Source organism: Oreochromis niloticus, unplaced genomic scaffold (genome assembly GCF_001858045.2).
Source record: "Oreochromis niloticus isolate F11D_XX unplaced genomic scaffold, O_niloticus_UMD_NMBU tig00007097_pilon, whole genome shotgun sequence".
NCBI lineage: Eukaryota > Metazoa > Chordata > Actinopteri > Cichliformes > Cichlidae > Oreochromis > Oreochromis niloticus.
In genome coordinates this window covers 1-12571 of record NW_020328357.1, presented here as the reverse complement: position 1 = coordinate 12571, position 12571 = coordinate 1, and the positions used below count along the sequence as shown (strand labels likewise).

Here is a 12571-nt window from a genome sequence, read left to right as displayed (position 1 = left end):
AAAAGTTACTACATTACAACATGAATACGGATTAAAGATGAAAGAAACTGGCAACAAATTCCTCCACTACAAACCAGTCTGATACCACTTCTTTGCAGTGTTCACGTTTACTAAGGCACTACCCAAAAGGCGCCACAAGAGGGCACTCCAACACAAGAGATGAGGTGAATGAGCAGAATTTCTGCTGAAAAGAGGCAGAAGGTTCTGTATGTAGAAAAAGAAACACTGTTGAACCATGTGTGAAATAAATAAAGAAATGAAATGAAAGAACAACCTGGTTCTGCTCAAATTCACCAATCAGAGGTACTGCCTCAGTCTGCTTCATCAGGCTGTGTACTTGTTTCTGCCATGGAGCGTTAACAAGAATCTGAGGTCCATATTAGAAAAGCTGCTAAAATCATCAAACTTTGCAGAATTGTAATAAAATAGCAATATAAATTACAAGTCTGTGATAGTGTATAAATTTGTAGTGAAAAAAAAAAAACGTGGACCAAGGTGGGATTGAACCCACGACCTTTGAGCTGCAGAGCCGTGTCATTACTAATTGCGCCACCTGGAAAGGGGGCGGCGGTCTGAAAGACAGATACTTGGGCAGTCAGAAAATAGATCGCGGTGAGAGGCGAAAAACGCCGTTTTTTGGAGTTACAAAACGTCGTGTAACTCAAAAACTAGGAGGGCTAGCAGCATAATTCTTGTACTGGGTGAATCAGCGGACTTTGGTGTACTTTCACTGCGATTTTGATAGCTCTTTGTGCCTCCATCGCGGAGATTTGACGAGAGAAGAAACGGCTTCATTTCCAGAGTTTGAAGACTGAGAGAAGGACAGATTTCCACCCCTCAAACAAACGTAATTCATTGCTCAACGGTAAGATAATTGTAAAAACTGCTTCCACTGTGAGTGTCAGCAGTGTCTGAAGATATATTGGCACAAGCCTCATGTCCTAACTTTGCTTTATTAAAGAGATATGGCGATTTGAAAATGCCTCCCGTTTCAGAATTTCAGCTCTGAATTTCAAAACCTCCCCATAGACTTTGAATGGGGAGTATTGAGACCTTGTGTCACTCCGAGGCAAATTGCGAAAAAACGGTAAATCTCACAATAAAGATAGTGACATTGTCTGAAAGCCAGCAAAAATACCTACGTTTTGATGTATAATTTGTGGGGGTTGAGTGGAAATTGAGTGAGTAGCAAGAAGTTGTTTAGACATGAAGAGAAAATTCAGAACGGACCAGCACTCACTCTGACTTAATTGCATAGCAACCATAGCAACGCATGTATTTTCTGAAAAATCACAATTTTGCAACTGAAAACTTAAAGAGAGATAAGATTAAAACGGTAGAAGATCTGAAAAAGCTGAATCAGACAGGAATAGCCCAATAATCTGAGAACATTTTAAAGTTTGAATGGAGTTTCTAGGTGAAAGTATGACAAAGTAGTTAAGTTTCAAAGACAAGCAAGTTTTAGCAGAATTGTGGAAGTTTCCCATTCATTTCAATGGGACAAATTAAAGGAAAAAAGTGTAATATTTTAAAAAGTATAACAGTAATAAACACCAAAAGTCATAGCCATCATTAGCAGAAAGAGCAGAACAGTATAGAGTTTGAACTGAGAAAATCGGCTGAAAACTGAGAAAGTAGTTAAGTGCCAAAAAGTGTACGGAAGCAACTAGAAGAATAATAAAGAACTAGAAAAATTTGCATTTCCTGCGAAAATGCTGTGTGGATGCCTTAACGCTGAAGCTGTCTGCTGAAAAGCTGAAAAAGCTGAAAAGTTGCAAAAAGTTGTATGGTGGTGAAAAAAGAATGTCACCCTGAGCATGATACGAACCTGGACCTCCTGGGTGCAAAGCAACTACTCATCTCACTGTGCCAAATTAACTCTCACAAGATAAGAGATGGAGAGACTGACAATTATGGTGAAATGAGCAGAAACTGCTGAGAATTGCGCTGATAAGAGGTGAAATGGTTGAAAATTTTGCAGAAAAGAGGTGAATCAGCAGAATTTCTGCAGAAAAGAGGCAAAGAAGCAGAACGTTGCGCTGAATAGAGGTGAATCAGCAGAATTTCTGCTGAAAAGATGTTTTTGCTGAAAATAGCTGAAAAAGCTGGGAAACTGAAAATTTTGCTGGAAAGGGGTGAAAAAGCTGAAATTGAGTTGAAAAGGTTTCTCTGCGTAAAACAGGTTTCTGCTTAAAACAGCTAAAAAGTTAAGATTTGTGCTGAAAACAGGTGTTCAAACCCCATGACCAGGATTTGAACCTGGCCCTTCTGTTCTCAAAGCAGCTACTCATCTCACTGAACTAAACTTGTTCCGACAAACACAAGAGATGGAGAAACTGACAATTTTGCTAAATGAGCAGAGGCTGCTGAGTTTTGTGCTGAGAAGAAGTGAAAAGCTGAAAAATTAGCATAAAAGAGGTGAATCAGCAGAATTTCTGCAGAAAAGATGGAAAGAAGAATATTGCGCTGAAAAGAGGTAAATCAGCAGAATTTCTGCTGAAAAGACGGAAAGAAGCAATCACAGTAGCTGCTCATCTCACTGAGCCAAAGCAGTTGTTGTCCCACCAAGAGATATGATGAGAGAAATTCTTCTGAAAGAGCAGAACAGGCTGAAAATTTTCAGCTACTCATTGAGTAAAACTGGTTCTCACATAACTGAAAAAAGGTGAAAAAGCTGAAAATTCTGATAAAAACAGCAGAAGTGGCTGACATTTGTGCTGATAAGAGGTGAAAACGCAAACTTTCTGCTGAAAAGAGGCAAAACAACCTGTTTCTGCTCAAATTCACCAATCAGAGGTACTGCCTCTGTCTGCTTCATCAGGTGGGTACTTGTATGTATTTCTGCCATGGAGCGTTAACAAGAATCTGAGGTCCATATTAGAAAAGCTGCTAAAATCATAAAACTTGCGCTGAAAAGAGATGAATCAGCAGAATTTCTGCAGAAAAGAGGCAAAGAAGCAGAAACTTGCGCTGAAAAGAGATGAATCAGCAGAGTTTCTGCTCAAAAGAGTTGTCTTTTTTCTGAATACAGCCAAAAAAGCTGGAATTTGTGCTGAAAAGGGGTGAAAAAAATGAAAATTTTGCTGAAAAGGGGTGAAGAAGCTGAAAAAGCTAAAGTATACTAAATCAAAGTATTTGTGCCAAAACATAGTGTTTCTGCCATATTGTGGTACTACTACATTACAACATGAATACGGATTAAAGATGAAAGAAACTGGCAACAAATTCCTCCACTACAAACCAGTCTGATACCACTTCTTTGCAGTGTTCACTAAGGCACTACCCAAAAGGCGCCACAAGAGGGCACTCCAACACAAGAGATGAGGTGAATGAGCAGAATTTCTGCTGAAAAGAGGCAGAAGGTTCTGTATGTAGAAAAAGAAACACTGTTGAACCATGTGTGAAATAAATAAAGAAATGAAATGAAAGAACAACCTGGTTCTGCTCAAATTCACCAATCAGAGGTACTGCCTCAGTCTGCTTCATCAGGCTGTGTACTTGTTTCTGCCATGGAGCGTTAACAAGAATCTGAGGTCCATATTAGAAAAGCTGCTAAAATCATAAAACTTTGCAGAATTGTAATAAATTAGCAATATAAATTACAGCCCTGTGATAGTGTATAAATTTGTAGTGAAAAAAAAACGTGGACCAAGGTGGGATTGAACCCACGACCTTTGAGCTGCAGAGCCGTGTCATTACTGATTGCGCCACCTGGAACGGGGGCGGCGGTCTGAAAGACAGATACTTGGGCAGTCAGAAAATAGATCGCGGTGAGAGGCGAAAAACGCCGTTTTTTGGAGTTACAAAACGTCGTGTAACTCAAAAACTAGGTGGCATAGAAGCATAATTCTTGTACTGGGTGAATCAGCGGACTTTGGTGTACTTTCCCTGCGATTTTCATAGCTTGTTCTACCTCCGTCGCGGAGATATGACGAGAGAAGAAACGGCTTCATTTCCAGAGTTTGAAGACTGAGAGAAGGACAGATTTCCACCCCTCAAACAAACGTAATTCATTGCTCAACGATAAGATGATTGTAAAAACTGCTTCCACTGTGAGTGTCAGCAGTGTCTGAAGATATATTGGCACAAGCCTCATGTCCTAACTTTGCTTTGTTAAAGAGATATGGCAATTTGAAAATGCCTCCCGTTACAGAATTTCAGCTCTGAATTTCAAAACCTCCCCATAGACTTTGAATGGGGACTTGTCAGACCTTGTGTCACTCCGAGGCAAATTGCGAAAAAACGGTAAACCTCACAATAACGATAGTGACATTGTCTGAAAGCCAGCAAAAATACCTACGTTTTGATGTATAATTTGTGGGGATTGAGTGGAAATTGAGTGAGTAGCAAGAAGTTGTTTAGACATGAAGAGAAAATTCAGAACGGACCAGCACTCACTCTGACTTAATTGCATAGCAACCATAGCAACGCATGTATTTTCTGAAAAATCACAATTTTGCAACTGAAAACTTAAAGAGGTATAAAATTAAAACGGTAGAAGATCTGAAAAAGCTGAATCAGACAGGAATAGCCCAATAATCTGAGAACATTTTAAAGTTTGAATGGAGTTTCTAGGTGAAAGTATGACAAAGTAGTTAAGTTTCAAAGACAAGCAAGTTTTAGCAGAATTGTGGAAGTTTCCCATTCATTTCAATGGGACAAATTAAAGGAAAAAAGTGTAATATTTTAAAAAGTATAACAGTAATAAACACCAAAAGTCATTGCCGGAAAGAGCAGAAAGAGCAGAACAGTATAGAGTTTGAACTGAGAAAATCGGCAGAAAACTGTGGAAGTAGTTAAGTGCCAAAAAGTGTACGGAAGCAACTAGAAGAATAATAATAAAGAACTAGAAAGGGAAAATTTCAGAAGAAATTTTATGTGTGCCTATGCCGCTGGTAATCAGTGTAGTTTGCCATTCATACAGCTACAGAGAGCAAAACTCAGCAGAGCAGCCATTCTCCACCATGAATTATGATAAAAACAAACACCGCTCGCGCCTCACAGATGACAGCTTACAGTTTTGGGTAAAGATGAAGTGACTTTGTACAGCCCCGATTTGCAGACGCTGTGCACACAGGTTCATAAGCAGAAGTCCCTCTGTACCACGGCAGACCCCGACAATGTTTGCACGAACACACTTTGAACCAGTACGTTATGAACCACTTTTCACACATGGTTGGTGTACCCACACAGGCAGCTGTAGCTTTTCAACTCATAGCCCAACACACACCCAAAAAACAGCCAAGAGAGCACAGACTTTACACCCGTGGGTCCACCTCCCCTGCAGCGGCACTGCAGACCACGCCCCGACACACACATCAAACACATAAAATAAATATATATATGCACTTTTGCATTCACTTTTTGTTTTTTGTTATTTTTACACAGTGTTCTGAATGATGAACAATGGTCTACAGCCAACCTTGTGTATTATTATACAAACTTTGGTTGTAAGATTCGGATAAGCATTTAATAAAAGCTAAATATTTTATATGAGAGTAAGAAAGAAAAGTATATCTTTATGTCCACCTTTCTCTGTTAATGCCCTACCTGGCCCCCTGGCAAAAGCTTTGCTAGATCCGCCCCTGCACAGTTACCAGCTGTCAGCTACACAAAAAAAGGAGCTTGGTGTTTACAGGGAGTGCAGAATTATTAGGCAAATGAGTATTTTGTCCACATCATCCTCTTCATGCATGTTGTCTTACTCCAAGCTGTATAGGCTCGAAAGCCTACTACCAATTAAGCATATTAGGTGATGTGCATCTCTGTAATGAGAAGGGGTGTGGTCTAATGACATCAACACCCTATATCAGGTGTGCATAATTATTAGGCAACTTCCTTTCCTTTGGCAAAATGGGTCAAAAGAAGGACTTGACAGGCTCAGAAAAGTCAAAAATAGTGAGATATCTTGCAGAGGGATGCAGCAGTCTTAAAATTGCAAAGCTTCTGAAGCGTGATCATCGAACAATCAAGCGTTTCATTCAAAATAGTCAACAGGGTCGCAAGAAGCGTGTGGAAAAACCAAGGCGCAAAATAACTGCCCATGAACTGAGAAAAGTCAAGCGTGCAGCTGCCAAGATGCCACTTGCCACCAGTTTGGCCATATTTCAGAGCTGCAACATCACTGGAGTGCCCAAAAGCACAAGGTGTGCAATACTCAGAGACATGGCCAAGGTAAGAAAGGCTGAAAGACGACCACCACTGAACAAGACACACAAGCTGAAACGTCAAGACTGGGCCAAGAAATATCTCAAGACTGAGTTTTCTAAGGTTTTATGGACTGATGAAATGAGAGTGAGTCTTGATGGGCCAGATGGATGGGCCCGTGGCTGGATTGGTAAAGGGCAGAGAGCTCCAGTCCCACTCAGATGCCAGCAAGGTGGAGGTGGAGTACTGGTTTGGGCTGGTATCATCAAAGATGAGCTTGTGGGGCCTTTTCGGGTTGAGGATGGAGTCAAGCTCAACTCACAGTGCTACTGCCAGTTTCTGGAAGACACCTTCTTCAAGCAGTGGTACAGGAAGAAGTCTGCATCCTTCAAGAAAAACATGATTTTCATGCAGGACAATGCTCCATCACACGCGTCCAAGTACTCCACAGCGTGGCTGGCAAGAAAGGGTATAAAAGAAGAAAAACTAATGACATGGCCTCCTTGTTCACCTGATCTGAACCCATTGAGAACCTGTGGTCCATCATCAAATGTGAGATTTACAAGGAGGGAAAACAATACACCTCTCTGAACAGTGTCTGGGAGGCTGTGGTTGCTGCTGCATGCAATGTTGATGGTGAACAGATCAAAACACTGACAGAATCCATGGATGGCAGGCTTTTGAGTGTCCTTGCAAAGAAAGGTGGCTATATTGGTCGCTGATTTGCTTTGGTTTTGTTTTTGAATGTCAGAAATGTATATTTGTGAATGTGGAGATGTTATATTGGTTTCACTGGTAAAAATAAATAATTGAAATGGGTATATATTTGTTTTTTGTTAAGTTGCCTAATAATTATGCACAGTAATAGTCACCTGCACACACAGATATCCCCCTAAAATAGCTAAAACTAAAAACTACTTCCAAAAACTTTCAGCTTTGATATTAATGAGTTTTTTGGGTTCATTTAGAACATGGTTGTTGTTCAATAATAAAATTATTCCTCAAAAATACAACTTGCCTAATAATTCGAGTCCGTGTACTTTTCGGTATTTGAAGTTTTGTTTCAGAAACCAAAACGAAAAAACGATATTTAAAAGAATTTTCATTTTTTTAATTTTTGATAAAGAATAAAATGGGCGAAAATAACTTGTTTTTTCATTCGGTGGTAACAAATAGCCGTCATACACTTAAAATTAGACGTGCTTTTTTGGATTTCTTCGTGATTCAAATAATGAAAGTATACTAGCGCAAAAACAAAAAAATAGACGCATTTTCAATGTCTGAAACGGGAAGTACTTCTTCTGCGCGTTTTTTTATGGCGCGCGCACACCGTCCCCCACACAAGAGATCGACGGCCTTAAAGTTACACTGGAATAAACAGAGGATGGACCATTACGTTGTTTTTAGGAAAACTAAGAGAGTGACACTCCGGGACGAAGACATGACTGCAGAAAAACTGGGTCGCATCTTTCAGGTAGATATGTAAACTTCGCAAACTTTGCTTTCAGCAGTTTTTTTATGAACGTTATTGTTCTTCCTTACTGCGGAACGGCTAACGTTAACATTTGGTGATTTCATGTAGGCCTACTTTTACTAATACTATGTCTAGCCGTCTTCATTGTGCTAATATGTGAATTGTGCACATGTGCTAATGTGTAAATAGTTATTCATTGACTTTTACCGGCTACTAGCTAATAAGTAAGCCTTTAGAGCCTATTAACCGTGTGCACAGGAGTAACACGTTAGCAGAGCAACGTGATTTACGGAACTTTTCTTAAACAGGTATCCGCGCATACTCTGTACATCACGGATGATTCAAACGTGGCTATGTTCCCGGTGCGGTCTCTGGTGTTTTCAGCGCATTAGACCTTACACCCAGAGGTCACTATGAAGTCCACGGAGAAGACATGGAGTCAATTCCAACAGCAGGTTCCAGCGGGCAGCGTTTTGCATTTATGCGAGCACCAGCTGTGGCAGCGTCTGCACCTTCACGTTCACAGCAGGCTACTTCAAGTTCCCTATGTCCTCCAAAACATTTCAGAGGTAGGATGAGTCTGTGTTCTTGAATATTAAATTACAGAACAGGCAAATAAAAAGAAACATAAGGTGCATGGATAGTTGAATTGTTAAGAATAGCAAAGCTGTTTTAGTACAATTTGCCTATAGCAATCACTGAATGGATTTGTGGCCTGCTGTCTTTTACAAGATATGTAAAATTATTATGTTTGTTTTACAGATCAGTGTACTTTGCAGATGTAGTTGGTGGGAGGTTGATTCCCAATAGAATGGTGGTTGTACGATTCCTGGAGTCTGAGGCTACGCTTCAAGGGATAGTAGGAAAAGTGCAAGATGCCATTGGTAATTACAACCCAATAATTTTGACAGATGCACAGGGCAATGCAATTCTGGAGTCGGAGGGCACAACAGGTGAGCCATAATATTACAGCTAAAGCCCATATCTTATGGAGAGACATGTCTTACCAGACTCTTTGTAATATTTATTGGGTAATATGGTATTGGCTTCTAAACAGGTTTCTTTGGTTTTGTTTTTCATCTGTAGGGTCACAGTACTGGAGACAAATGCACGAAAAATTCTTGCTGTGCCTGAACAAGACTTTAATTGCCTCCAGGGAACAAAGAGGAAGAAACTGAGGTATGTGAATAAATATGTATATACTATAGGATGAACATCAATATAGAAGAATTAATTTGATTTAAATCCTATAATAGCAGTAAGACATCACTACATAAATCATCATCTATCAGTAAGTGATGTGATGTTTCTTTAAGCCAGTAAGTAGCTTTGACATCTGATTATCCATTTTTATTTGTAGCAGCCGTAAAGATGATGACAGTGCCAGTTTGGGAGAAGTGAGTGACAAAATAGAAGAGTTGGTGTTGGCATCTCAAAGTCTGCCAGCTGTCACAGCAGCAATCAAAGAGCTCACTGATCTTGCAGTTGCCCAGAAAGTCACAACCCCCAAGCTGCAGACACTCAAGGAGGGATTTAGCTGCGTGGTTTGTATGAGTATGTTCAAATGTTGCTTAGTAAATACATTACATCTACACTAACATTTAATTACAATTAAAACAATGTCAAACCACATTCAATCATTACTTTGGACAAACATTTTTTTACCAAACATAGGCTCTTTATTCAGCAGTGTCCATTTAAATACTTAGGCACAGACAATCAAGATGCAGGTCTACTGTAACATAACATTCAAAAGTTTACATGCACATTTAATTTGGGTTCTCCTTGCAATCTTGACTATGAAAGTATAGCTTTTCAAATTGATTACAATGTCAGTATGGGTGACGGTACACTGTTCACAGTAATGTAAAACTAAAAAGTTCACATTTAAAATGGACTGTAGTTGCATATATTGAATCAAGTACCTGTAACTTTTTCATTTTTCTTGCTTGCTAATTGAGAAAATGTACTGATTTTGCCCCTCATCAATTATAGACAAAAATATAGACAGGGACTTTCTCAGAACAGCGTGAACAAGAGTAATACAGAATAACCAAAAATATTCTGCATGCTGTCTGTAAATTTATGTCAAGACTGACTTTGAACCTATAGTTTGAACTAAATTCAACATAAATGGATAACAGTCTCACTTATCTGATTTACTTTTGCAGACATCATTGAGGATCCAGTGTTCTCACTGTGCTGCAGAAGCATTATTGGCTGCAAGACATGTGTGGAACAGTGGCAAGAGACATCACAGCACTGTGCAAAATGCAGGGAGAGTAACAACGGAGTTCTACAAATTACTGGTCTAACAGCTGCATTTCTGTATTGAAATCTTTTTTTGCAGAGGAGTAATGTAGTGTGTACACACAAATGTTACAGTCAGTTGATTTTTTTTTTTGTCTGTTCTGTACAGTTTACAGATGCAGTGTTCATACATTTCTCTGAGTTATGTTTATGAGACAGAGCAGAGCTTCTTTGTATGGCATAAAGTCACCATTTACGGCTCTAAAAAACAAATGTGAAATATCAGGATATTTTCTGCAAATGACTCTCTGTTCTAAGTTTGTCTGTTCGGTTGTGAAGGGATCAACTCCAAAAGTCGAATATTCTTTGAGTGCAGATCCCAAGTGCTGCCTGTAAAGGTCTGCTGCTTCAAGTGCATTTGGCAAGAGCTCTGGAGAAATTCTTCTTTTACACCCATGTTCTGCAAAGTGATTTGGTATGCCTTTTCCTGTAAAAAATAGAGGAGGTGTTTAAATGTTCATTATCAGGGTTGTAAGCAATCTGACTTTTTTTTTTTTTTTTTTACCTGGATTCTATGAGCATTCCATGATTCTACCACACTTGCAAGACCAATGTTACACAGCTGACAGGTTAGATTGGACACACAGTATCGCACAAGGTTATCCTCCATATCTATCTCCTCCTGTCCATCAGCTGGAGTAGGGCAGTTTTAGTGGGTAGTTGACACGGTTGTTGATTTCAGGCCAAATCCTTTCAACTGTGTGGTTCTAAAAGAGTTAAAAGAAACATGTCTTAAATGTACGTAGTAGTACACGTAATAGTATAAGAATTTCAGCTGATGTTAATGGTACTTAAATCTTACTCTGTGGATGAGGTCTGTAAATAAGGCAGTCTCTCCTGATTGAAGCGATGATGTGACAGCATCTCTTGCATGAACAGTGTTAAATAAAATTCCTTTCCATGGTCTACTCGCACCTGGTCCCACATACCATAGGTGATCACTGCAGGTCTGGTACAGGAAAAATAAAGAACATTTATTAACTATTTTGCTTTAAGACCAGCAAAGGTGTTATTATTTTGAATGTATTCATTCATTTTTTTTGGGTAATATTTTAGTTGTAGTAGGACAACATATATTTCTTAAGTTTCTTTGCAATGTCACTGTCATGCTCAGACTTTAGATGTATGTCAGAACAATTGAAAGATATGTGGAAATCCAAGAACCTTGTTCCATTCATAAATGAACACTGATTAATTGCAATAAAGTAGTTAAATGATTCATGTGCAATTCCATTTTATTTATTTTTACATTAATAAAATGTTGATCAAAATGTTTGGTAAGTTCTTAATATATTATATTCAGGAACATAACCAGACCCATCTGTTGCATGTCTAATTTAAATTCAAATATTGTAAATTTGGGTGCAGCTCATGTCCAATATGACTAACATGTCCATCAAAACACTTAAGATGAAATAAATGGTTTGAGAGGTTGTATTACCTGAAAACATATTCATAGATGCTCAAGTTGTTTTGATTGGCATTGTGGAATGACTCACAATCTTTTTACTGAATCCATCTACAGCTAAAACATGGGTGACTCCAAACATTACAAGTTTCTCGTTTTGGTCCAGGTGAACCTTGTGCCCCATGCATTCAGCATGGTACGGTGTGGGATTAAGATTCCGAGCTCCCTTACAAAAAATCACAAAATAATGACAGCTGACTGGATAAAGGCAGATTTGATCATACGTTTGAGGAAGAGTCAAGTAACTGTTAAAGCAGGGCGTACATCTGTTAACAGAATTAGGCCTACCATACATGATGTATATCACAATATGACAAGAACATTGGAATACAGTTCTAGTGGAAGATTAAATAACATAGGCTACCTGGCTCTTGCTTCATGATAAGGTTGATGCACCTCTCTTAAAATGAACCCAATTCGTCCCTCTGCAGCATGTACCTTTTGTGACAGATAGCCCTTCATCATTTTGCGGCCATATGTTGGCCCACCTGTTTAAAATAAAAATCATGCTACTACACTAGAACAACAAATGTAAAGTAGCTTATTCTGAAGAATGTGTAAAGCTAAAGTATTGTGCTAATTAACTGTACAATACCAGTGAGAGACATCTTTAAAATAACTAACGTTACCCACCACCCGCAAGACGCTAAAACCGCGGGCGCGCGCACACAGTCTAGACTAACCCCTTACAACCCATTAAGACAACCATACACAGTCATAAGGTGAAGGAAGAAAGTACCTTACCTCATTTATAGCTTGTGTCACCTCAAGCTCCAACCGTGTGTCCGAGAGTCGACAGCTAGTGATTTGTCAGCACAAAACTTTCTAACATTTCTCGCAGAAAATCCTCTCACTTCCCCGTGTTCATAATGACAGACGCTCTGATATAATTTCCGATGACAGGCCTTGTTTTGCCATCTCCATGATCACGTCTGAGTATTTCCAACGTCATGATGTCCACACTACAGTTTGCCATAGTTTGCGCATCACTTGTACAGTTGTTGACCTACAAAACTTCCGGTTCAGACAAAATAAATAAAGGGCCCTTCTCGTTCTTTTTTCTTGGTTTTTCGTTTCTGATGTGCGAAAGGACAAATGAAAAAAACAATTGTTTTACGTTTTTCATTTAGCTTTTTAAGTTGAGAATTAAATAAGTGTCTCATTTTCTTTTT

General features: G+C 39.1%; 1 long non-coding RNA gene across 1 annotated transcript; it reads left to right on the top strand.

The window, feature by feature from the left end:
- The first annotated feature begins 7186 nt into the window (after window positions 1–7186).
- Window positions 7187–7967, top strand: LOC112845376 (uncharacterized). Its single transcript, XR_003218190.1, has 2 exons — window positions 7187–7621; window positions 7930–7967. It is a non-coding gene; the product is annotated as an uncharacterized LOC112845376 (long non-coding RNA).
- The last annotated feature ends 4604 nt before the right edge of the window (window positions 7968–12571 follow it).